Source organism: Euprymna scolopes, chromosome 5, assembly GCF_053919585.1.
Source record: "Euprymna scolopes isolate OS-2025 chromosome 5, ASM5391958v1, whole genome shotgun sequence".
Lineage (NCBI taxonomy): Eukaryota > Metazoa > Mollusca > Cephalopoda > Sepiida > Sepiolidae > Euprymna > Euprymna scolopes.
The window spans coordinates 77,561,989-77,586,789 of record NC_136486.1 but is presented as its reverse complement, the minus strand read 5'-3'; the positions used below and the strand labels follow the sequence as shown (position 1 = coordinate 77,586,789).

Here is a 24,801-nt window from a genome sequence, read left to right as displayed (position 1 = left end):
TTTAAAATATATTATATATATAGTTTTTTTTAAATATTTATATATATATATTTTATAAAAAACTATATATATATTTAAAAAAAAAATATATATATATATATATATATATTTTAAATATATATATAGTTAGTTAAATGGAATTGTAGAAGGTGGTAGAATGCAGAAGTAACGGAAAGACACAGGCTGAAGCAGGTGAGAAATTTATTAATACAACTTATAAATACATGTGTACATATTCATATTTCATATACGCAGTATATTTATATTTGCACAGTGGTTATCTGGGAAAGTCGGTCTGGTGGTATGTCCGTGTAATATAATATTTCGAGATAGATCTCTTCGTCAGATATTTACTTGACTTTGACAAACGTGTTGTTGTAAGCAGTAACTATACCGCAGCAAATCATTGCTCGGGACTTGTGGGTAGTATATGGTTAGGGGTTTTTTTGTTTTTTTTTCTCAATTCTTATTTTATATTTCTAAATTATTTATTTTATATTATATTTTATTTTATTTATTTATTTATTTTTTTTATAATAGTTTATCTTTGGTTCAAACGTGTTGTTGTAAACAGTAAATAGTAACAGTATCAGGCTGAATAATTGTCCGGACATTGTTGGTGGCTTTTTAATTTAATGTGATTGAGTTTGTTTGTTTTTCTTTTACTTATTTTTCTTTTAATTTATTTATTTGTTTTTTTATAGTAGTTTATGTTTATATTGAGATTTAATTAACTAATTTATTTGTTGTTTGTGTTTCTGCATTCTGTTTGGTGGTGGTGGACGTAGACTTAGAATAAGTCGGTTGGTCAAGGGAGACTACTCGATGGGTTGTTCTAAGGGCGATAATCGTTACCAATATTTCTTCTCAGATGTATAACGTTGCATTACTTTTTGTGTGTTTATTTGTTTGCTTATTTATTTTATTTTAGTGATATTGTTCTCATTCTGGGGGTATTTTATTTGATTCGTTATGTAGTGTATATATACTCATTTATGGATTCTTGTATCTTTAATTCAATTACCAAGTAACTATAATTATTTATATATATATATGCAATGTGTTATGACGAAGTGGTTAAAGTTATTTCGAGTGTTTTATTAAATTTTTTATTTTATTTTTATAATGTATTTATTTATTTATTTGAGTTTCCTTGGATTTCTGTTTTTGGTGTATTATGTCTTATTGTTATTTGCGATTAATATTGTTAGGTTTATTCGGAGAAATCAATTGGGTTATATTGGGGCATATAAACTTATAAATTTGCATGAGTCAATCAATTGGGTTATATTGGGGCATATAAACTTATAAATTTGCATGAGTCATATACATGTAGCCGTGTAGCCCACATGTTCGCACCATCTAATTAATATATCTTAGGCTTGCTATTTAATTGTTGAATATTGTTATTATAATTAATGTGTAGTAATCTTGAATAGGGATTGCTTATTTATTATTCTGTTTGTTTATTTATTTTGGTTTTTAATTTAATTTTGGATTTATTTTTTTATTTATTTTATTTTGTTTGTTTATTTTTAATTGTATTATACAATGGTGGGATGGTGTGCATTAAGTTAAGAATGATGAGCCTAATTCATGTCGGCGATTAATCTTGGGGTGTAATTTGGCAATCAGGATTGATTCTTTGATACGAAGGTTGCCAACATTGCGTTCAGTGGCTAAAATATCTACTCTGATGGATTTGTTAGTGTTGCCGCATGTGTGAAGGTGTTTGCGAACAGAAGAGGCTTGTGGTTGTATGTGTTCTTTTACTCTAATGTGCAGGTGTCTCACTGAGCTACCGATGTATGATTGGTCACATTTGGTGCACTGTATGCGATATACTGTGTATGTACAGTGGCACATGTTAGTGGAGTTCATCGGGCAGTTAGTTAGGGTGCAGGGTATGTCTTCTACATTGTACCGCCTTCTACAATTCCATTTAACTACATACTATACAATGCTTCAAGCAAACTACACCCACCTCTTATATATATATATATATATATATATATATACTATACAATCAAGAATAATCAAAAGAATAAAATTCAACAATCATTATATATATATATATATATATATATATATATATATAAATAAAACAAAAACTTTTGTGAAACTACACATTTACCCAAATTGTTCCAATGTAAGTGTTCTCTTGTAGAAAACGTAACAGAAATTTCAATTTTTTTTTGTTAATTGTGCATAAAATTGGAAACTCACCGTTCACATAAGAAATGTCAACTTTTATAGGCTTTCAGGTATACTGACAAGGTTGGGGGGGAGGGGATTATTCTGAAAGCAGTTCATTGTTAGCATACCCAAAAACCTTCTGAGAAATTCTTTTCTTGCACGGTTTAACTCCAAGACAGTGGCAAAATAAGACAAAATACAAAAAAAGCCTACCTTCAAATTTTAGTACAAAATTTTATTAGATCCTCGTTGCAAAAAAGGAATGCCCGTTTTACCTCAGAAATGGAGCTGTTATCAGCCTCGAAAGGTAATAGTCTTTATGTCCTCAACAAGAACTGGATGCAGGTTCATCTGTTTTTGAAGATCTGTGAATACAGTGGTTAGACGGGGGTTGGTATGATTCCTCCTGATGGAAGTCCTCGAGTCAACTTTACAGGGGTTCATAATTAATGTTCATTAGAAGGAAAGTTCTAAAACGTTGACAATTTAGACCTTAAAATCTCATAAGCCTAATTATTTAGGCTTAAAAATAAATCTCAAGGAGACACAAATAATAATAACTGCGCCTATTTTAAGAGATGAAGGTTAGAGGCGCACAAATGCCTCAATGTCGAGAGTGAGTTCCATAAGTGTTCTTGACTGCTACTGGAACCGGGTTCCTTCCTTTTTGCATGGATGCCTAAGTGGAACTGAAAAAGAACGCATACAAAAAAAAAAAAAACCAAAGAAAAAATGCCAAGGTGAATTGCCTCGTAGCAAATACAATTGATCAATTTGATTGGTCTAAAACAAAGTAAATGAGAGATGTGATGTAATTGTCAAATTTCTAACATGTTGCCAAGGAAAGGAGGAAAAAGTAATGATCATTTATTGCAGCTATTTAAAACTGCCATTAAGACAGGTAGCAAGGGTTGTTCCTAGGGACTTAACTTTAATACAGTTAATTTTTCATTACTGAATTCAAATGTGTGTGTGTCAGCTGCTGAATGAATTTATACAATAAATCTCGAAAACCACAATAAAGAAAGTGACTACATCTTAAATTAATAAACTGCAAATACTGATTTTAAGATTCAATGAGATACTTTATTCGAACAATATTACTCTCACTATTATCAGTGAAAAAAATTTTTTTATATAAAGAGGGCAGAGCCCCTTTTATTATCAATGGAGTTGAGGTTAGAACCCATCACCAAATAGGTTTTAGCTACTTCACTTAGGAAGAAACGAATGAAGGAACGAAAAAACTGTCAACAAGAGAAACCATTTTAACTAGAAACTAAATGAGCGTCAGCAATTCGGAAAATTAGCAATAAAACATGAAATTTGAATTTATTGTGACATTTTATCTGCACAATTCGGACAAACTCACTCCCCTCTGGTGTCCTGCTGATTAACAGCGACGCAACTAAAATGATACCAATTATCACATAAGTCACAGCACACCATGGGTGTGAGACGTCATTAGCAACCGAACAAGCAGGGCAAAAGAAGGAGCCCCCTTCTATAAATTCTGTTGGGGCAAACTCAGAATCACCCTGAACTTCCAAAGGAAAAATGTGCTTTAGCAAGTGGATTTGCTCACAACTGTTCCTCAAAAACACAAGCTGAGCGAATTTTATTGTCACTACCGATGATTAGTCAAAATAGACTCCAGAAGGGTCAGGATTTATTTGGAGATTAAATAAGCACAATCTCACCTACAGACGCTTTCGGAGGTGGAATGCAGTCGTTCCTTATGTTGGCATTGACTAAGCAACAACAAAGAGTCGCTATGCCAGATGCGTTTGTATTTATTAATAAATTTGTCCCTTAGTTCAAAGAAGTGCAGTTCTATTGGGGTCTGGACAACTCCTCAGAACTGTAATTATTGATTAGCTAGCAGGGATGATAACCCGTTTGCAAAAAGTGATTAGGGGGTCAGAATATCAAGACCTTTTATCGAATGCTGATATAAACGTGAGCGGCCTATCATTTACAACCCTTTGCATGTCTGAGAGGAATTCAAAATAACCGACCTTCCTCTACCCAACAATGTTATCGAACACTGTTTAACAGTTTTAATCAGCGTTTCCCATGCTAAGCAGAATAAAGTGGAAGTGGAATGGTAAGGTCATTAATTGAAGTCGACTTAAAATGTTCTTTAAAGTCATCGGAGAAAAATACATCTGATATTATAATGCCCGACGCTAAGAATGACTTGGCATTATCAAAATACATGAGAAGGTACACCATATAAATTGGTGAACTTGATAAAAGGCTAACAGGAATGAACGTGTGCCCAGATGGATAGCACACAAGCTCATAAATGCAAATAAGATTACATTTTCACATCTTGATCGTTGCATTTGACAAACAAATGCCCTGTAAAATTCACACCCACCTGTTTGAAGGAGTGGACAAAATTTACCCTATGACAGGTAAGCTGAGACCCCGATGAGGACTTGCAAGGTAGAGAATTGATTCTCTTGCATATAATACAACTGTGGAGAAATGTCTTCACCACTTGTCTCCCCTGGAGGATCCAAAAACCAGATAACCTTAACTTGCTAAGGGTTGAATTTGTTCCCATATGGCAGAAAATTAAGTATGCTTCATTAATGACAGTTTGATTAGGTGGTGATTCTTTTCTAACAGAATAGGACATTTTACCTTGAAGGGAAGAACTTTGGAGTTCTGAATGCATCCTTTGGTTCGCATCAGACCATCCTTATTTGGGAAAAAGCCAAGGGCTGTTACCCTTGGAAGGGCAACCTTACTCGAAGGTTGTTTTAGATAATCCATTTCAAAGGGAAAGGCTTCGCTTTGCATGCGAAAAAAGAGCAACAATTTAGCTCTTTTATTGGAGTCAGTATTTTGGTGTCGTAACTTATCACTGAATTTCAAAACCTTTTCTAAGACATTAATCGCCTTAGATAATGTAGAAAAATCATATTTTTAAAGGAAAAGAGTTTTCATCCGAACCGGATTCATCCAAGAACATGCAAGAAACGATTTTCCTGTTGTTGCCATTAAGACAGGGTAAGGGAGAGACGGGCCAGTTGATGCTATCTTGGTTTAGCCAATCTGGTCTATATGCCCAGAAATTGAACACTTGTGTGAACTTAGAGGTAAGTAATGCCTCTGGTTAAAACATCCACTGGATTATCCGGTAAAGGCACGTATTTGAATTTAGGGAGCACACCAAATTTGAGGTTATTTATACCCAATACACAGTTTTCTAAAAACAAAATTTGTTTTTTTAACCCTTCCCATTCAGAACACATGACAGGACTACTTATGCATCTCACACAAGGAAAAGGGCATGAATATTGATAGGCATTAGGGCCTGCAAGACTTGGGGAATAACTTTAAAGGCCAAATATATGGCCATCGATTCCAAGGTAAGGAGTGATTTCCCTTTGATGATGGGAGCCACTTTATCTTTGGCAAATATCAAGGAACACTGAGTCCCTTGTTTAGCATATAAAGAAAATCCGTAGGCATGCTTAGATGCGTCACAAAAACAAATGATTTCAATCCGGGAGTCCTCCAGGAATACACATCTGGGGAACTCAAGTCCCATAAATTAATTCTTTGGCATGCAGTTGCCACAAGATAAGACAACTTTCAGGGATCTGCTGATGCCATGATAATTTGTTTTGCCACAATTGACTGAATAGAATCTTCCCAGAGAGAAGCAATGACAATAGATCGTAAACACTCAAAATGGGTGATGAAACCATACATTTAGTTTTGAGATTATCATCTATAGCTGTGGTACTAAGTTTAAAAGAATCTTGATGAGGGGAGATCGATAACCCAACACCTTTTCGTGGGTGTGAAGTTGAGATGTAATAGAATCATCTTCCAACATTTTAATTTGCAAGATCATGCAACTGAAACTGTAGGACCGAAGCTCGAACCCTGTTTCACTTAACCTGTCATGGACATTGCTATAAACTGAAAATAAAGAATCATATTCACAACGAATGGTGACCAAATTGTCAACATAAAACATGTTGGAAATTGTATAAGAGGCTAAATCAGCCTTATATTTTTTAGCATGAAATTTGAGTATAAAACTCAAAATGGCATTAATGCCAAAAATAATAGTATTGTATCTGAAGGCGTGCAATTTATCGTCCACCTTAAGTAAAAAAACAAAATCTATTCTTGTCTTGAATAGATTTTAGGTGAATCTGTAGAAAGGCCTTACGCAAATCGCCTAGAACATAATTGTTTTTTCTGAAAGTCTAATAGTTGGGCTGTTAAACTGACATCTAAATAAGCGGCGTTATTGATTGAAGTATCCCCCCCCCCAACATTTTAGTGAACAGTTGAAGACAGGGCAGATCTTCGTAATTTCCCTCAGACCCTCCTTAATAACAGGTCTGTGCAGGATCCAAATGTAATTCTCGTATGTTCCAGGTGGAACTGAGAAGGATCCAATTATTCCACAGTCTTCATATTCTCTGAAAACTTGCAGATAGTCATCATATAGACTCTTATTATTTAAGGATTCTGCCATCCTCTGCATTATTTGCAGAGAGGCCACATAATTAGACTACTTAAGAAAGTTTCTCAGAGTAATACGGCAGATCAATATAATATTTTCCGTCCCTGAGGACAATAGACCTTTTTTAAATTATTTATTTTCTCTTCATCACAGGAAGACATCTTATTGTTCTCAATTGGAATGGAATCTAGAGAGAAAAATCTCTTCATTCCACACTCTACGGATGATACATGAAAGAACAGTTGCAGTGCATCCTCATAAGTAACAGTAGGATTCAGCATGCTGTCAATCAAATAAGAATTGCATGTAGGCAGAGCATTTAGCATCTAATCAAAGGTCGGTGACTCTTCCTTAACATTTGAATTATAATTTTAAAAATTCGGACCCTTCACCAAGGGAATTATTTACTTGGAAATCTTCCACGCAGTACCTACTAAACATTTGATTAAAAAGTGGTTATTTATCCATTGAATTAGATCCACACCTATTATACCATGAATAAGAGCCATTTAACTAGGTGTATCTTGGATAGACGAAAACCCTCATCAGTCAATTTTAACATGATTTTGTCAAACCTATCCACATGAAATTTCAGCTTCAGGTTGTTGGCAAATAGAACCAAAAATAGAAAGGGTTTTTGAAAACCCAATTTAAGGGAGACTCCTGAAGTTTACAAATATTAAACCCAATAAGAGTGTTCACAGGCATCTCAATCGTCCCTGACTTTAATTTTTTCCCGGGACTTAATTGGTGTAAAACTACCCGTGAAAAAAATTACCTCTGACTGCCCATCTCTAACAGAAGTATACAGGGTGACCCTTTACCCTCAGAGATTTTAATTACAGTAAAAATACAATTTTCCTGTCACGTTAAAGAGGTATGCCCCACAAAGGATTTGGGACTTATAATAGAATAGTAGTTCTTTAGTCCACAAACAGTGCAAGGATAAGGAAATCCCTTAATGCCTTTGCAATTAATTTTGGAGTGCCCACAAAGACACCTCGTACACAATTTTAATTCTTTGGTCTTTGGATTTTTAGCGTCCAAATTCTGATATTTGGGACAGTTCTTAACAGAGTAGTCTGCATCTTTGCAAATTTTATTAGTTTCGAAAAAAAAAAAAAAAAAAAAAAATCAAGTATTACTTATTTTTGTAAAATATATTTTGTAAAAATAAAAATTTGATAAAAACCTTTTCATTATTTATTTTAATCTGGTCTAGTTGTGGTTTAATGGCAGAACATTTTTAGGCCAATGAGATTTTCACCTTACACCTGGTTTTACTCGCACCAGGAGGATCTTCTTTCGTATCACCGACTCACACTCTTACAAGTTAGTGACTCCATGGGCAGCCCTATAATTGCTAACCCCTACTGTGAGTCCTACATTGGTAACCTCCTCCTAAAATTCTACATTGGCAACCCCGATTACAAAAGCAAAATTCTGCACATCCTGTTACATATGTTTGATTATTTATAAAAAAATTACCAACACATCTGATGTTTAAAAAAACAATTCATAATATATATTAAAAAAAAAAAAATAGTTCATAACATATATTTATTATAAAAGCAAAAAAAAGAAAGTGGTAAAACTTATCAAAACCACTATTTGTTTTTTTTGAACGGAAATTTAAATTTAAAGTAAAACAGAACAAAATTTTGTTCTTGCTCATGCACCAATACAACAGAAGTATGTTTAAAAAAACAATTCATAATATATATTAAAAAAAAAAAATAGTTCATAACATATATTTATTATAAAAGCAAAAAAAAGAAAGTGGTAAAACTTATCAAAACCACTATTTGTTTTTTTGGAACGGAAATTTAAATTTAAAGTAAAACAGAAACAAAAATTTCGTTCTTGCTCATGCACCAATACAACAGAAGTAATCGAATGAATAAAATTCAACAATCATACTTTTTGTATAAAAAATAAGAAATTATTTTTTTTTTTTTACATAAAATTAAATTTTATTAATGAAAACAAATAATTTAATTTTTAAACGAAAAAGTCAATTTGGTAAAATTTTTTTGTATTTTACATCAAGTCCAACTTGCTGTTCACACTCGAAATGTCAACTTTTATAGGTTATCAGAACTTTAACAATTACATCAAGCCTTCCATTGTCTTTGTTTTAGACCAATCAAATTAGTTGATTGTATTTGCTGTGAGGCGATTTGCCGTGGCGGGTTTTTTATACATGCATTCTTTTTCACCAGAAGCCACAAGGCAGGAAAGTAGCCTGCCTAAAATAACAGCTTCCTCTTTGGAAGCTAGGTCCAATATGGCGGCCAATTCTTACTCCAAACCCGTTAATGTATAGAAGGATATGAATACCTTCAAAACGCTCGCCGTTTTAATTTAAACAAGATGGTGACAATTTTTCACCTGCTACCAAAATTAAAGTTGTTTTAATAATTTAGTAATATTCAGGTAATTCCGACTGCATAATTTGGAAGCTAACATTGTGACTTATTAAAATTGGCAAAAATAAATCAGTTGAAACTATTTTTTATCTGAAAACTCCATTTATTGACTACAAAATCTCATCCCAGTAGTGTAGAAGTGCAAGTGCTATAAAATATTTAAAACAGTGAAAAAAAAAAAAAAATGTTAAATACATTTTATCTATTATTTCTTATTTTTGTAAAATATATTAGTGCTTATCGCGTTATTTTAAAATAGTTTTTTCAGGTTAAGTTCAAGTTTCACAATATCTTTATTTTATTATCATTAAATTAGCAATACACATGAAAAAATTGAAATAGCTTGAAATATTTCAATATTGGTATGCATAGAAAGAGCTTGATGAGCTAAGAAAGAATCTTTTTAAATTTTTAAAATCTGATCAAAATTAAGGAAGTTATGGCTATTTTTGTGCCTCACACGTTTGGATATTTTTCCCTCTTTAAGACCATATGCGTTTCGTCACATTTTTTACACTACTTTTTCAGTAAAAATGTCATATCTTTGTTAAAACACAAGACTAAGAAATGAAATTTACCATATAAGTGTATTTTTGTACAAGGAATCAGAATATGCAACTGAAAATCTCCCAAAGTTCATGGTTTCCAAATAATCTGCAGTAAATGTGCATAAATATGCAGCAATTCCTTAAAAATGCCACGTATCCATAAACAGAAAAGAAGTTGGAGAACTCAAAGTTGAATTGTAATGTGCTTTATGTACAAAAAACTTAAATCTAAACATAAGACCATTTAAAAATGAATATATTGCGATATTTCTTTGGTATTATTGTAGATTAACACCTTCTGTTTAACCCCACTCAACTCCTTCTGACCACCCCTCCAAAATGTGATTCTACCTTTTTAGGAAATTATGTATAAAATGCCATGAAAAACTTTAATGAAAGATAAACAAATTATTTTAGAATTGAATGTAAAATAATTTCCTAATATAGATCATTCTAGCATTTTAGGGCAGTTAACTGTTTTTTTTTTCTATGGGAAAATATGCATGCTTTTTTTTTTTTTTTAAGATGATTATGTGTAGTTTTAAGAGGGTTTCTATGCAATGAGAATATGGGGAGGGTTGCCATTCGGACTTTGAATTAATTGTAGGGGCTAAGGAAAATTATGTGTGAACATACTGAAAACTTGACAGAGACAAAGCTAACAAAAACAATATTAGAGGGGGGAGCGGTTAGTTTCACAAAAATTTAATGTAAAATAATTCACCATTTCCTGGCCATTCTAGCATTTTAGGACAGTTAACCAATTTATTTTTATGTGTATTTTTCTTTAAGGAAGGATCTATTTTTTGTTTGTTTGTTTTAGATGCTTGTATGTGACTTACAGAGGTATTTTGTTGGGGGGGGGGCTTGCCACTCGAACTTAGTGTTAGGGTTAAAGAGTGTTTTAGGAATACGAACTGTTACTTCATTTTTGTTTTGTTGTCCTAACTGCAAAATGCCGTTTCCATTTCAAATAAATATTTTACAGAAAGTTATATATATATATATATACATATATATATATATATTTATGTGTGTGTGTGTGTGTATTCGACAGGTAAATAAGTCAGCAAATGTTATATTTAGTTTTAATTTAATAAGAAACTGCGTTGCGAAATTTCAAAGAAAATTCCATAAATTTGTTGATTTCTATTTTCGAGGTTTAAGGTGTTAATTCCATAGGCCGTTTATACTACGCTGGAGCAGGTTGTAAAAATATCTTTCGCTTAATAAGTAGAAAAAAAAAATAACGAAATAAAAAGCTTCCTAATTGTAGTTTGATGTGTTTTCTTTTAAAATTTCAAGAATATTGATATAGATTTTGAGGGTTTGTATTACTATACACATAGATTCGAAAAAGTTGTCAAAAAAACAAATATATAACAAATAAATGTTATCAAAAGCAAGTTACTTTTCTACCTAACTGGATAATTTTTTAGTGTTTTTATTTAATGTAACATGTTTATTCAGCTTGAAAACAGTGTTTACCGATGTTTTGGAAAATTTAAAATGGCGTCCGACTCTTGAAGCGGTAAGTTTGGGGAAAAGAGTTAAAAATAAAAAAGTAGACAAAATACTGCTAGAAACTCGCTCAATATATGTTACCGTGACATAGGCTGACATATTCGGTGAGTTTTTAACAGTACTTTGTATAGTTTTTTTTATTTTTTTATTTGTAACTCCTTTTCTCAAACTTACCGTGTCAAAGAGAGTCGGGCCGGGCGCCATTTTTAATTTTTCAATACATCGGTAAACACTGTATGTTTTTCGAGCTGAATAAACATGTTACATTAAATAAAAATACTAGAAAATTATCCAGTTGGGTAGAAAAGTAACTTATCTTGCCTTTGATAACATTTATTTGTTATATATTTGTTTTTTGACAACTTTTTCGAATCTATGTATAAACGAGATTTTGATACTTATTTTGATTTTGAAAAAAACAAACATTTGTGGCTGTTCGCAGTAAAACATTGTTTTAATTCGCTGTTCAAAACTAATTTAAAGAATAAAAGTGCATGCAAGCTATATATCTACAAAAGTTTATTTTGTTTTTTTAACCATGTTTTTAAATTTGACGAGAAATGTGAGAAATTGCAACAGATTCATAATGCCGAATTGGTTGGGATTGTTGTTATTATACATTCTGAAAACCGAATAGTTCTAAACTAATGTTATTCTGATAACAAAATAGCTCTAATAAGAACATTTATATTCATATTTTCATGTTTTTCTTAATTCGTTCTGGAATAAAAATTAAAGAACGCATGTTGTTTACACTGTGCTATTGCTGATTCTACAGGCTGGAGCTGCTGCTGCTGCTTCTAGTAATACTAACTTCATTTGACCAAATTCGAGAAATAGAAACAATTTTTTTTTTTGGTAGGTCCTTTTTAAATTATCAATTACCGCGGTCCTACTCAACATAAAATAATACTTTTAATTGATAAAGATAGTAAAAAGATTGATTTACTTACTACTGGGTGTCTGAAGAATTTTTTTTCAAAATGTTCGATACTAGTCATATTTAAGTCTTATTTTTAACACGACAAAAAAAGAAATGGTCAAGAATATTTCGGACACTTGACAGTATTAAGATTAACACCTCTACTGATTGGTTCCCAAATTTCATGACGAAATTCTTCATACAATCACGGTACGGACCTTTAGAAAACAGGGGGGGTCATTACAAAACCTTACCGAAAACGCCATTTTATGACGTTCACATTTTTATCACTTTATTTGCTTAAAACTCTTAAAATATATAATGTACATTCATATTTATTAATTCATTTGAAAGTATATTCATTTCCAAACAAAACAGTAGTAATTTGAAGACTTAAAGTGCTTTGGTTTAAAAAATATGGCTATTTTAGTAGAACTACCTTGAAATCTGTGATTATCCAAAGCATTTTTTCATCCGTGTGTATTACTAATTAAATTGGCAATAGCTAGATGAAAGATCCCCAACTACCATCTAGCTATCGCCCTATATCCTTGTTGTGTGTACTGTATAAGTTGTATGAACGCCTCATTCTGGCCAGGATATCACCAATAGTTAAAGACCAGCTTACAGACGACCAGTCTGGGTTCAGGGAGGGGCGTTCATGTGTTGGTCGGGTTCTGAACTTGACTCAGTAGATAGAGGATGGGTATGAAAGAAAAAAAATCACAGGGGCTGTATTTATCGACCTCATGGCAGCCTATGACACCATCAACCACCGAGCACTTCTGCTGAAAGTTGGCCAGACCTTGAAGAACAGAAAAATGGTTTCCATTATAGAATCTCTTCTCCGGAATCAAAGATTCTTTGTCGAAATGGATGGTAGGCAGAGTCAGTAGAGGTCACAGAAGAATGGTCTGCCCCAGGGTTCTGTCTTGTTTAACATCTATACAAACGACCTACCAGAATTTACAGACATCCGTAGATTCATCTATGCAGATGACACGTGTCTTGCGACACAAGACAAGAGCTTTGAAGCAATTGAGAAAAGAATCTCCAGTGCCTTAAAAACCCTAGCCTCCTACTATAAGAAATGGTTCCTCAATCCCAATCCTGGGAAAACAAAAGTTTGTAGTTTCCACCTTAACAACCACATAGCCAACAGGAAGCTGAAGATCCAATGGGAAGGTAAGGAGCTAGTAAATGAACCATATCCAGTCTACCTTGGCATCACACTGGACCGAACTCTCTCCTTCAAGACACACATAGACAAGCTCCGAAAGAAGATCGCGCCTCGAATTAACTTAGTCAACATACTGGCTAACTCGAGTTGGGGAGCAGACCCACACACGCTAAGGATAACATCATTAGCCCTATGTTACTCCACGGCTGAATATGGCGCTGCAGTATGGTCTCGCTCAGCCCATGCTCACCGCATTGACGCAGATCTCCACAAAGCTTGCCGGATCATAACCGGAAACTTAAAAAGCACACCTCTACCAGCCCTATACCGATTAAGTGGCATACCACCACCTAAAGTCCACCGGGATATAATTGCGAGAGTTGAGCGTACTAAACAACTCGAAGACCCCAGACACCCTCTCTATGGCTACTCGGAGGTGGCTAGACGACTTGTGTCCCGGCGAAGCTTTGCCACAGTGGAGGAACTACCGGACACTCCTACATCCTCTTACCGGCTGCAGATGTGGAGAGAGGTAGACCCTCAGTCTACAAATATAGCACTGCCAGAGCCCAGTGAAACCTTACCACTTGGCACACACCTGTACCGTTCGGAGTGGATCACTCTGAATAGGGCAAGGACAAAAGTTGCAAAAACTGGCGACAACCTCCTCATGTGGGGTTACTCTACAACTGCTGAATGCCCCTGTGGTGCCCAAGTTCAGACCATCGAGCACATTTTAACATCTTGGCCACTGGGGCCCAACTGTATGGACGAAGACCTCAGTGTTAGTAATGAAACCGCACGCCGCTGGTTGAAGAGATGGAGCGACAAGATATGATGATGATTAAATTGTTAAGTGGAAGCACAGAATAATTACAAAACACTCTCCCCTTTCCATGTTAAGAATGGTTTTCAAAATAATAGCGTTATTATTTTAGCACGGTAACAAAAGTGCATAAATACCAATATATTTTTTCGGTGAAAGTGCCCTGGGAGGACCACCCGAAGACTTACCTTTAAGAAGATGATTACGGGGAGGTTGAAAAAAAGAAAATGCCTTTCGGAATAAACACCCCCAACCTCCCACATGTTTAGAATGGCTTTTAGAATAAAAACTCATTGGAGGTTGGACAACCAGTGCACATTGGCCATTTTTTTTCTATAAAAAAAAAAAAAAAAAAAAAAAAAAATTGATAAAAAAACTTTTTTATTTTTACCTAAAAGATACAACCTCATCATGGTCGAATGGTCGAACATTTTGAGGATAATGTGAGATGTTCACATTACACTGGTTGTTACTCGCACCGCGATGGTACATTTTCCGTTATGCCGTGTGAGTCAGCGTTTACCAATTCATAATCGAGATCCATCAATTTTTAGGACCGAGGTTGCAGGTGCAGGAATCTCTTTGTTATAATACAAAACTGAGTGTATGGAAGCAAGAAAGGGACAAATGAAAAGGTTGAGTTTAAAATTTTATTTCGTAAAATGAACTGCTGAATATGTCAGGATATGTCAGCGGCAACGGTGGGACGTCAGTAGGAAAGCTGGTCGGGTGTTGATATGAACTTGGCGATGATCTAGTGTTATCATCAGGTTGTGGTAGAGGCGGCGGTGACAGGAACGTGCTTTTGGTGTTCTGGTGTCTGGAATACGGGTGCGATTGCGGCGGCTGTGAAAGAGGAGTCATCTTAAAGGCTGCTGTTCGGTAACACGAGTGAGGTGGCGGATGCGGCGACGGCAGGAGAATCTTAATAGCTGGTTCGCTGATGAGGGCGAAGTTCACTGCCTCACACACTGGCCTGATCTGCTTGCTTATCGAAAAAGCGGCCGTATTTATACTTGTGTTGCAGACGTAGTTGCAGACAAAGGTAGCTTTCAGCGCTAATCATCATTTTCGTTTTTTTATTTGTGCTTGTTTTTTGTGTTTTAATGTACTGTGGGGAGTCGTCTTTTTGAGGTTTTTATTCATGTGTGGTATCAATTTAAAGCTAAGAAAGTTGTAAATGTGTTCTAGTAGGCATTGTACCGTTACAGTGTTTTAGGAGATAATTATGTGTGTGTTTATATGTTGCCTGAGTTGTGTCTGGTGTGATGTGTGCTTTGGATTTTGATTTCTTTCGATGGACAGTTTCCTCTGGCGGTTTTCTTTGTTGAGGTGAGTTGCGAATTATTCCGTTGATGTGAGTATATAAAAAAATGGGCTTTGATGTTATGTGCGTTTAGTGTGATCATTGATCAGGGTTCGTCTTAGCGTCGCATTATTGCCACCGTCATAGTTCATGTTGGTTTCTGTTTTATTCATGTAATTATTGAGGGACATGCGATATAACATCTTGCGGTTGAAGGTAGTAAGATATCCGCGAGACCATTAAAGGTAAATTTAATGAGATCGACAATTAATATAAGATCACATCATCGGATACATAAACCAAGATCACATCATGGAATACATAAGCTAAAATCACATCATCACATACATAAGATCAAATCATCACATACATAAACTAAAAAGAAAATAGAAATAACTTGGGAAAATAATGAAACCTGAAAAAAATCTTGAAATTACTGGATTAGTATGAAACAAATAACATTTACATGTTTGGAATATTAGTTGATGAAAAAAATAAAAATTAACTTTTTTTGGTTTTATTTCAACTTTTAGGTCAATAATGTGTTTTATTTAAAAATAGTTTTTAGAATTTTTTGTCTGTCAAATAATTTATGCCGCTAAATTACACATTTACCACGATTTGAACTAATATTACTAACATGTAAATAAATGTTTATTTCATATTAACACAGTGATTTCGAGTTTTTGGGAAAGGCTCGTAAGAGTAGTGGTTGATGGGCAGAAATCAGAGGCCCTCAGTATTAATGCTGGAGGCCCTTAGGGGTCTATACTGGGCCCAACTCTCTTCCTGATCTACATCAATGATCTCCCAAAACACATAATTAAATCATTCGTTGACATCTATGTTGATGACACGACCATCTATGGCAACACATCAAAGGCCGTAAATGACAAAGTTCTCTCTGATTCTCTCTCCTCTGATCTTGAGTGTGGTACAGTGGGGGAAGAGGTGGCTGGTTACTTTTAATGCATCTAAAACCAAGCTCCTATCTTTACATCATCAACGCTCTGATCCCCATCTGACATCAATTGAAATGGATATCTAGAGGAAGCTCCATGTTTCGATAAGCTTCTGGGTTTGACGTTTACTCCTGACCTGAAATGGAACATATACATCAAGTCAGTTGCCAAGGTCGCTGGAAAAATGGTAGGATCCTTCTACCGCTCCAGAAGATATCTCACTGCTGATGCAATTCTCTATCTGTTAAAAGCCAAGTACGTCCAAGGATGCTGCCACATCTGGGCAGGAGCTGCTAAAAACAGCCTATCCTGCCTTGACAGTACAAAATAGGCTTCGTGGCTTAGTGGGGGATGCCCTTTTCTCATCCCTGCAACCTCTCTCCCACAGGAAAGATGTTGCGAGCCTGTCTTTGTTTTATTGTTATCATATAGACTCTTATTATTACGACCAAGTGCTCATCTGAGCTCCAACCTTGCCAATTTTTGACAATAAATTCCAGCTGAAACCAATTTTTCACAATAGATTCTAGCTGAAACCAATCGATAATTTTCCCCACTACTTTATCTGTGCCAAAACCAAAACGTAGATTCCATGAACAAAACTTCCTTCTTAGAAGTGCACGCCTGTGGAACTCTGTTCTGTTTGCCTGTTTCTTACCTGACTACAACCTGGATATCTTCAAATCCAACATAAACAAATTCCTAATGAACCGCCCCCTTAAGTAAGACACTTTATCAAATCTCCAATACTAACGTACTCTACACACAATAACCCTTATCCCCGAGTGGCTTCCAGGCCTTGATCTGTGGTGACTACTTTGTAAAAAAAAAAAAAAAGGACTTGTTTTACTTGTAAACGACAATATTAGAAAATGGAGGTTTTAAGAACTACGTCCCGGCGACATATGTCGAAAATTTAATTCCGACCATAGTAGGGCTGGATGGTCCGTTTAAAGGTTGCGAAATGATCGCTATTTTGCAACTCCAACTCGGGAGTCAGTAAACCACTAGTTGAAAAAATATGACGCATTGACTCTGGTGAGATATTGGACTCGCCCCGAAAGGAACCAACAACCCCTGCATTCCGAAGAGGTCCCCATCCGCAGCATACCTCACACCACGTCCAGACTTGGAAAGGTGCATATACGTCGGCAAGCAATGAGTAACAGAGGTACTGCTAGCAACCCACCTCATCACGTAAAACTTTAAACGCAGTACAAGAAAACAGGGAACACCGCAGAACACGGACGACGTCGGCACCCTCAGATTTCTCTTAAATGAAGTGGCGTGAACCAAATGACCACTACCTGGCCCAAGGCATGTTAAACATATAACCAAGGGCTAGCCACCCACGACTTCTCCCCGTAACAACGTAAAATGGTAGAGTCAAAAACGCCTCAGGGTAGAACTGACCTTCTTAGATTTCTATCTCCTTCTTGGTATTGGAGGCTCCCTTATTTTTTCCACAGATATTCAAATATTTTACACAGATTCGAAAAAGTTGTTAAAAAACAAATAAATAACAAATAAATGTTAATCAAAGGCAAGATAAGTTAATTTACTACCTAACTGGATATGTTTTTAGTGTTTTTATTTAATGTAAAATGTTTATTCAGTTCGAAAAACGAGTAATGTTGGCTGGCGGCGAACAAAAATAGATGTCTTTGAAGACTCGATATTCACTTCATAATAAGAAATAAAACAAAATAGGGTACTTCTACTGTTTATCGCCGAAAATGGAGATTTTTTGGGGGGGTACCTGAATAAGAGGGAGAAATCAGTATTTAAAACTATGGCCAAATTAGGAAATAAATTTAAAAAATTAAACCAGATATTAATTACTTCCAGAAAGAACTATGAAAAAAGTAAATAAAGAAAATGAAAGAGAACATATCAGTAATTGTTTAATTCGAAATGTTTCGATTTAATTAATGAAAACGGGAAAGTTTTTCATGAAATGTATTTATTTTTATTAAAAACAGAAATTGAAAATTCATAATTGTTTAAACTGGGCGAGCTCCATTTGAAAACCAAAACATTTATTGTATAAAAATGTATCAAAATATTATGGTAAAACATTTATTGAAAAGTCGGTACTAGTGCAGAGAGTGATCCGGGAATAAATAATAACGTTATTATTTAAAAAGCCATTCTTAACATGGGAGGGGAGGGTTTTTTGTACCTATTCTATACTTCAACCTTACAATTGAATAAAAAAATATATCATAAAACTTTAATTAAACTTGAAGATACGATTTAAAAAATAGTGCGGATTCTCTGCACTAGCACCGAAAAGTCTGCATAAGAAAATATAATTTTAATAAAATTATTGGCGGACGTACACTCTAGCGAAATACGCATCAGCTCCGATGTTGTACGCAGTTCGACTTAGGGAGCGCCTAGTTTTTCTTATTTATTATGACTTTTATTTTGGCTTGTTATGTTTGTTTTTTTTTGTTTTTTTTCTATGGATATATTTATTTTGGCTTGAACTTTGCGAATTATTTTGTTATTATATGATTTTTTGAAATACATTTCAGGACAGTAGGAGAAATGAAATGGTCTCATGTCGAGGAGTCCACGTATAGAGAGGTTTCTAACATGAAAAGTGAAAAAATATTAGATAATTTAGAAACATTTTTAGAGCATGTGCATGAAAAATATGGTAATTAAAAAAAAAAAAAAAATCCCCAATAAGCTTTGAGAAAAAAAAAAACAAACAAACATGTTTTGAACAATTGAAATTTTTATTTTTGAATAAAAAATCTATATATCTATAAAAGTGAAAATATCTGTGTACACAAGAACTGTCAAGTTTCTGTCTACAGACGCGAAATTTGACATACGAGGTATTGAGATTCGAGAAATTCTTTTTAATTGGTTTTCAGCCAGAAATTTGGTTGTTAAGGGATCAAATTTCAAGGATTTGACCTTTGAAAACTATACCAAACTCCTCCGCCAATTTTGGGTCTAAACACTTGAAATTTTAGATATAGGTTACTTGGACATGCATGTAACTTTATAATTTGATATGAGCCAAAAACAATAAATGCTAAGGGGTCATGATTGGGGTCAAAGTTTTTTAAAAAAAGTTGACCTCTGCGAAATTATTCAGCCAATTTTTGAAATTTTACAAAAAGTGTATTCAGGCATAGGGCAAGCTTTTTAATCGGTTTTTGGCCGAAAAGTTAGCTGCCAAGAGGTCAAAAGATTTGACCTTTGCGATCTCTAGCAAACTATTAAGCCAATTTTGGGTCAAAACATTTTAAATTTTACATAAGCGGTATTCAGACATGCAGCAAGCTTTTTAATCAGTTTTTGGGTGAAATTTGGCTGGCAAGAGGGCAGAGTTGAAAAAGTTGACCTTTGCAGGCTCTACAAAATTCCTCCGCCAATTTTTGGTCTAAACACTTGAAATTTTAGATTTAGGTTACTTGGTCAAACATTTTAATTTGATTTGAGCCCAAAACAATAAATGTTAAGGGATCAAAATTGGGGTCAAAGTTAAAAAAAAAAAAAAAAAAATGACCTCTGCTGTCTCTACCAACTTTTCTCCATGGTAGTTAAGGAAGCTGTGGTTAGAAGCAAGAAAGAGAAGTCTTACCGTGGGTGCTCAGCGAGTGAGTACAGGCGAAGAAAAGGAAGAACAAACATGGCGGCCAGCATTTTTATTTCGTCCGTTCTCGCATAATCTCGTGTGTGCGTGAAGATGGAACCTATAAAACGATGTTCACTTCTGGGTGCTGGGAGATGATTCCCGGCCAGCCAAGAGAGAAGAGACAGAGGACTGTAGCGATAATCTTTCTTGAACATTCCGTTTGTGTATTTGAGGTGAACCCCCCCCCCCATTTTACGTCAAGCTATTTCGGCGATGGCCAACGCAGGTTTAAGCAATATGATTAAGCCTTTTAATGGCGACGGTGATGTGGTGGCGTGGCTTAAAAAAGTGGACCTTGTAGCAAGGATTCAGAAGCTGGATGATGTGGCCGCAGTAATACCACTGTTTCTGGAAGGGGACGCACTGGCCCTCTATTTGGAGCTCAGCGAGCGGGAACAGGGTGATGCAGACGCCATCAAGGGTCGACTGATCGAAGCTTTCGCAGAGGGTTCTTTCGAGGCCTTTAATAAGTTGAAAGAGAAGAGGTGGACTGGTGAATCTGTGGATGTCTATGCGAATAAGATAAGGAGATTGGTTGAGTTGTCGGGCATCAGAGGACATGCCACGAGTCACGTAGTCAAGATGACTTTTGTTACCGGGTTCCCGGAAGAAATATCGAAAAGGTTGCAACAGGTACCGGGGGTGGAGACGCTGGATGTGAGTGAGCTGCTTAGAACTGCGAAAATTTTAGTGAGCACCCAGCCCACGGAGCCTGGAGGAACGACAGCAACGGTACAGCAGGATGTGGGAAGGAATTTGCCAAACCCGAGGATCGCATGTTTCGAATGCGGGGGACCACACATGAGAAGAGACTGCAGGAAGTTCTTGCAACGGACAGTGTGTTACAAATGCAATCGAAGAGGCCATTTAGCGGTAAAATGCACAAGTTCGGGAAACTGGCGAGGGGAGGCCGACGCGCCAGCGGCCGCCCCGATTCGAGAATAGAGGCGCACCCGCAGCAAATGCCCAAACAGAAGATTGCGGTGGAAGGACGGGAAATTATGGCCCTGATTGACACTGGCTGCACCACTACCATGGTGCACACTACCCTGGTCGGAAGATGGAAAGGGAAGGGTGAAGTAGTGGCATTCGATGGGTCGTGAGTGAAGTGTCGAGGGAAGAAGACCGTCACTATTGATATTGCTGAACGTCGGATGAGGGTCCATGCAATTGTCACTGATCGCCTGGTGCCTGGTGTCCAAGCCATCATTGGAATGGATGTTATATGCCACCTTGGAGGTGTTACCATCACATGTGACAATGTGAGGTTCGGACTAGCTGAGTGCGCGGTGATGGAGAACGCCCCCAGAGGGATCAACAAGGCCGGGGAGGAAAGAAAATTGTCGATCAAAGATCAGGACTTCCGAGCCGAATTCGACGGAGAGCGGTGGACGGTGGAGTGGGCATGGAAACATCAAGCGCCATCGCTGACAAACAGGGTGGCGTGCTACACAAATTCGCTTAGAGGAGGGGCGAGAAAGGAGTTTGAGCAGGAAGTCGACCGATGGATTGAGGAAGGGATACTGATGCCTTGGACGGATGATGTGGAGTCGGGCATTTTGCCGTTGATGGCCGTTCTGCAAACAACTAAAGGGAAAGTAAGACCGGTCCTGGATTTCCGAGAGCTGAACGGCCATGTTAAGTGCCATACGGGAGGCGACACCGTAGATGTGTGCAGTGAGACCATTAGGGAATGGAGGCAGATGAATGGGGCATCTACATTGGTAGATCTAAAATCTGCCTATTTGCAACTCCATGTTGCCAAGAAGCTCTGGAAATATCAGTTAGTCAAGTACAAAGGCAAAACCTACTGCCTTATACGAGTAGGGTTCGGGTTAAATTCGGCACCCAAGATTATGTCAACTATCCTCAGGAAGATTCTGGAGACAATGGGAAAGGGAGATGGGGTAGTGAGCTCATACATAGACGACATTCTGGTGAATGAAACTGTGGTAACTGCCAAGGAGGTGGTGGCTCATTTGAAGAAATTCGGGTTGGTCGCCAAAGAGCCGGAAAAATTAGACGGAGGGGCTGCTTTGGGCCTAAAACTGAAACGAGGTGCGTCAGGCGGCCTAGAGTTTCGCAGGGGAAACGAAATCCCACAACTGAAGCAGGAGCTCAACAGACGTGAACTTTTTTCCATATGCGGAAAGTTGATCGGACATTACCCCATTGCTAGCTGGCTTAGACCAGCATGCAGCTACATAAAGAGACACGCCGAAGGACAAGGATGGAATGATAAGGTGGGAGAAAGAACGGTCGCCATGATGGAAGAGCTCCTGAAAGAAGCAGAACGGCAAGACCCAGTCCGGGGAACCTGGAACATACCGCGAACATTGGATGGAGTTGTGTGGTGCGATGCGAGCAGCATTGCAACAGGGGTCGTTTTGGAAATTGGAGGAGTAGTTGCAGAAGATGCAGCCTGGTTGAGGAAAAAGAATGACGTCAGCCACATCAATGTGGCGGAATTAGACATGACAATAAAAGGAGTCAATCTGGCCTTGAAATGGGGACTACGTGACATCTGCATCAAAACAGACTCCGCCACGGTGTTTGCTTGGCTAAAGTCTCTCATTTCAAGCGAAAAAAGGATAAAAACGAGAGGGACTGCTGAGATGTTAGTGAAGCGCAGGCTTGGGGTGCTGGCTGAGCTGATGCAAGAGTTTTGTTTGAAGCTTCGCGTAGACATGGTGGCTTCTGAAAAGAACCGAGCAGATGCTCTCACAAGAGTGAAGAAGAGTTGGCTGTGTATTGTGTATTTGAGGTGAACCCCCCCCCCCCATTTTACGTCATTTATATAGAAAGGCCCGACCAAAGCCGGGCTGCTAGTAGTGTTCTCCTCGAATAGTTTTTATTTTATCCCCCCCCCCAAAAAAAATAAAAAGCTCCCCATGCACTTATTGACCCGTGCTGAAATAATAACATTATTTAGGAAGCCATTCTTAACATTAGGTACGCAACAGCAATACTGTTGCTGTTGCGTACCTATTCTGTACTTTTACCGGTAAATGTCGGTGCGTTACTTACGGAAAAACGTTTAACTAAACTGCAAAAGCACCTATTAAGCCACATAAGTTCTATAATTGAATCCCCCTCCCGCAAAAAAAGAATGAAAAACATAAAGATGTTTGGTGCTTATGTTTTTGTAAAGCGCATTAAAAACTACGTGAGACAAAAAAAAAAAAAAAAAAGTCCCCCAATTTGTTGTACTTTTCTTTAACTAAGTCATTAAAAAATGTCAATCCGTAATTTTTTGATTGGTACGCCATGCGGGAAGGCAGTTTGCTATAGGTGAAGCAAGCCGTCGTTCATGCTGCAGCGCACGCGCGTAGAGTAAACGGAAGCTGCAAAATGGTGGAAAGTTATTCGTGGGTTCGGGGGTTAATACCATGCAAACGGTAAATTTGCCCCAAGTTTGACTATCAGATTCGTTGTCAGCGACCTCAATTACCTATAAAAAACAAATTAGAGTGGTCGGTGTTCTGTAGGATATTTACCCAATTTAGTAATCTTTTTGCTATTTATTTCTACTTCGGTCATAGTTTAAAATACTGATTTCTCCCTCTGATTTTAACGACAAGTGCCCGAAAAAAAATGGCGTCTCCATTTTCGGCGATAAACTACAGAAGTACCCAAAATGATGTTAGAAACCTGCCCAATAAATGTTACAGTGACATTTATTGGGTGGGTTTCTAACATCATTGTTGGAAATTAATAATGTCTTGAAAGCGGAAAATAATTTTGAAACTTTTAACTACGAAGATTCACGCAACAGTTTTAGTTTTATTACTGGAAATGTTCATACATTTTTTTTTTTTTTTGTTAGATTTATATAATTTAAAGACTTTTATAAGATATGAAAGTTTGCTCCATTTTTAAAGGCAATATATTTTAACGATGATTTTCAGATTAACAACAAAATAAAATATCAAATTCGCTAAACGTTCTAAAAATGTTTTGAGTTTTTTGGGGGGTTTTTTCGCCCACCCAGAATTATAAAATAAAGATAATTTTACGAACTACTTACGATTAAATAAGAATTTCGCTGGCGTTCAGAAACGCAAAGAAACAAGGTACTTGTGCAATGTGCATTACTGTCACGCAACAACTTTTTTTTGTTTTCATTTTGAAGATCGCAATTTCAGAAGAACACGGGGAGACAAATCAAGAATCCACTAATGCCTGTTCCAAACAAAGAATGTCAGATTATGACCTTGTTGTTCTTCCGTTCCACATTAAAAAACCACCCTGGTGTCTAACTGTTCCGTGGGGAGACATCGTAAATAGGAACTTGAAGTGTCCCCAGCGGAAGTCTTCAGTGGAGTTAGAGAATTCAGTGGACAGAGAGCGAGAGGAGAGAGGTCCGTGTTCTTTGGTGATCAGGGCTCTTCTTCTCTGGCTGCAGCAGTCAGTGTTGCCAACTGAGATTTTCAAAACCCGCTAGATTGGGGGGACATAAAATCTCCAGAAAATCGCTAGATCTTTTTACTTTTCTTAACCGAGATTTTGAAAACCCGCTAGATTAACAAAAAAAAAAAAAAAAAAAAAAAAATCTCCAAAAAAAAGAAGCACTAGATTTTAACTTTGTACCTTATATATATATTTAGTCGTTATGCAGAGTACGGAGCGTGCTTTTTTAGACATGAATTTCAAGTTAAATTCAATTTTTACCGTAGCTTTTGTTTATTAAATTGTTAGGTAAAAGTTCAGAATAATTAACAAAAATGCCCATCCTCTCACGTTAAGAATAGG

General features: G+C 36.4%; 1 long non-coding RNA gene across 2 annotated transcripts in view; it reads right to left on the bottom strand.

The window, feature by feature from the left end:
- The window catches only part of LOC145276867 (uncharacterized), a 151,977-nt gene extending 127,518 nt beyond the window's left edge, over nucleotides 1-24,459 (bottom strand). Inside the window, exons 1-2 of one of the 2 annotated variants that reach the window (XR_013868045.1) lie at nucleotides 24,077-24,194; nucleotides 2,410-2,561 (exon numbers count right to left, since the gene is read on the bottom strand). This is a non-coding gene — a long non-coding RNA (uncharacterized LOC145276867). Of the gene's footprint in view, nucleotides 1-2,409; nucleotides 2,562-24,076 lie in introns of both variants that reach the window. The other variant, XR_013868044.1, reaches the window with a different exon arrangement.
- Between the last annotated feature and the right edge of the window lie 342 nt (nucleotides 24,460-24,801).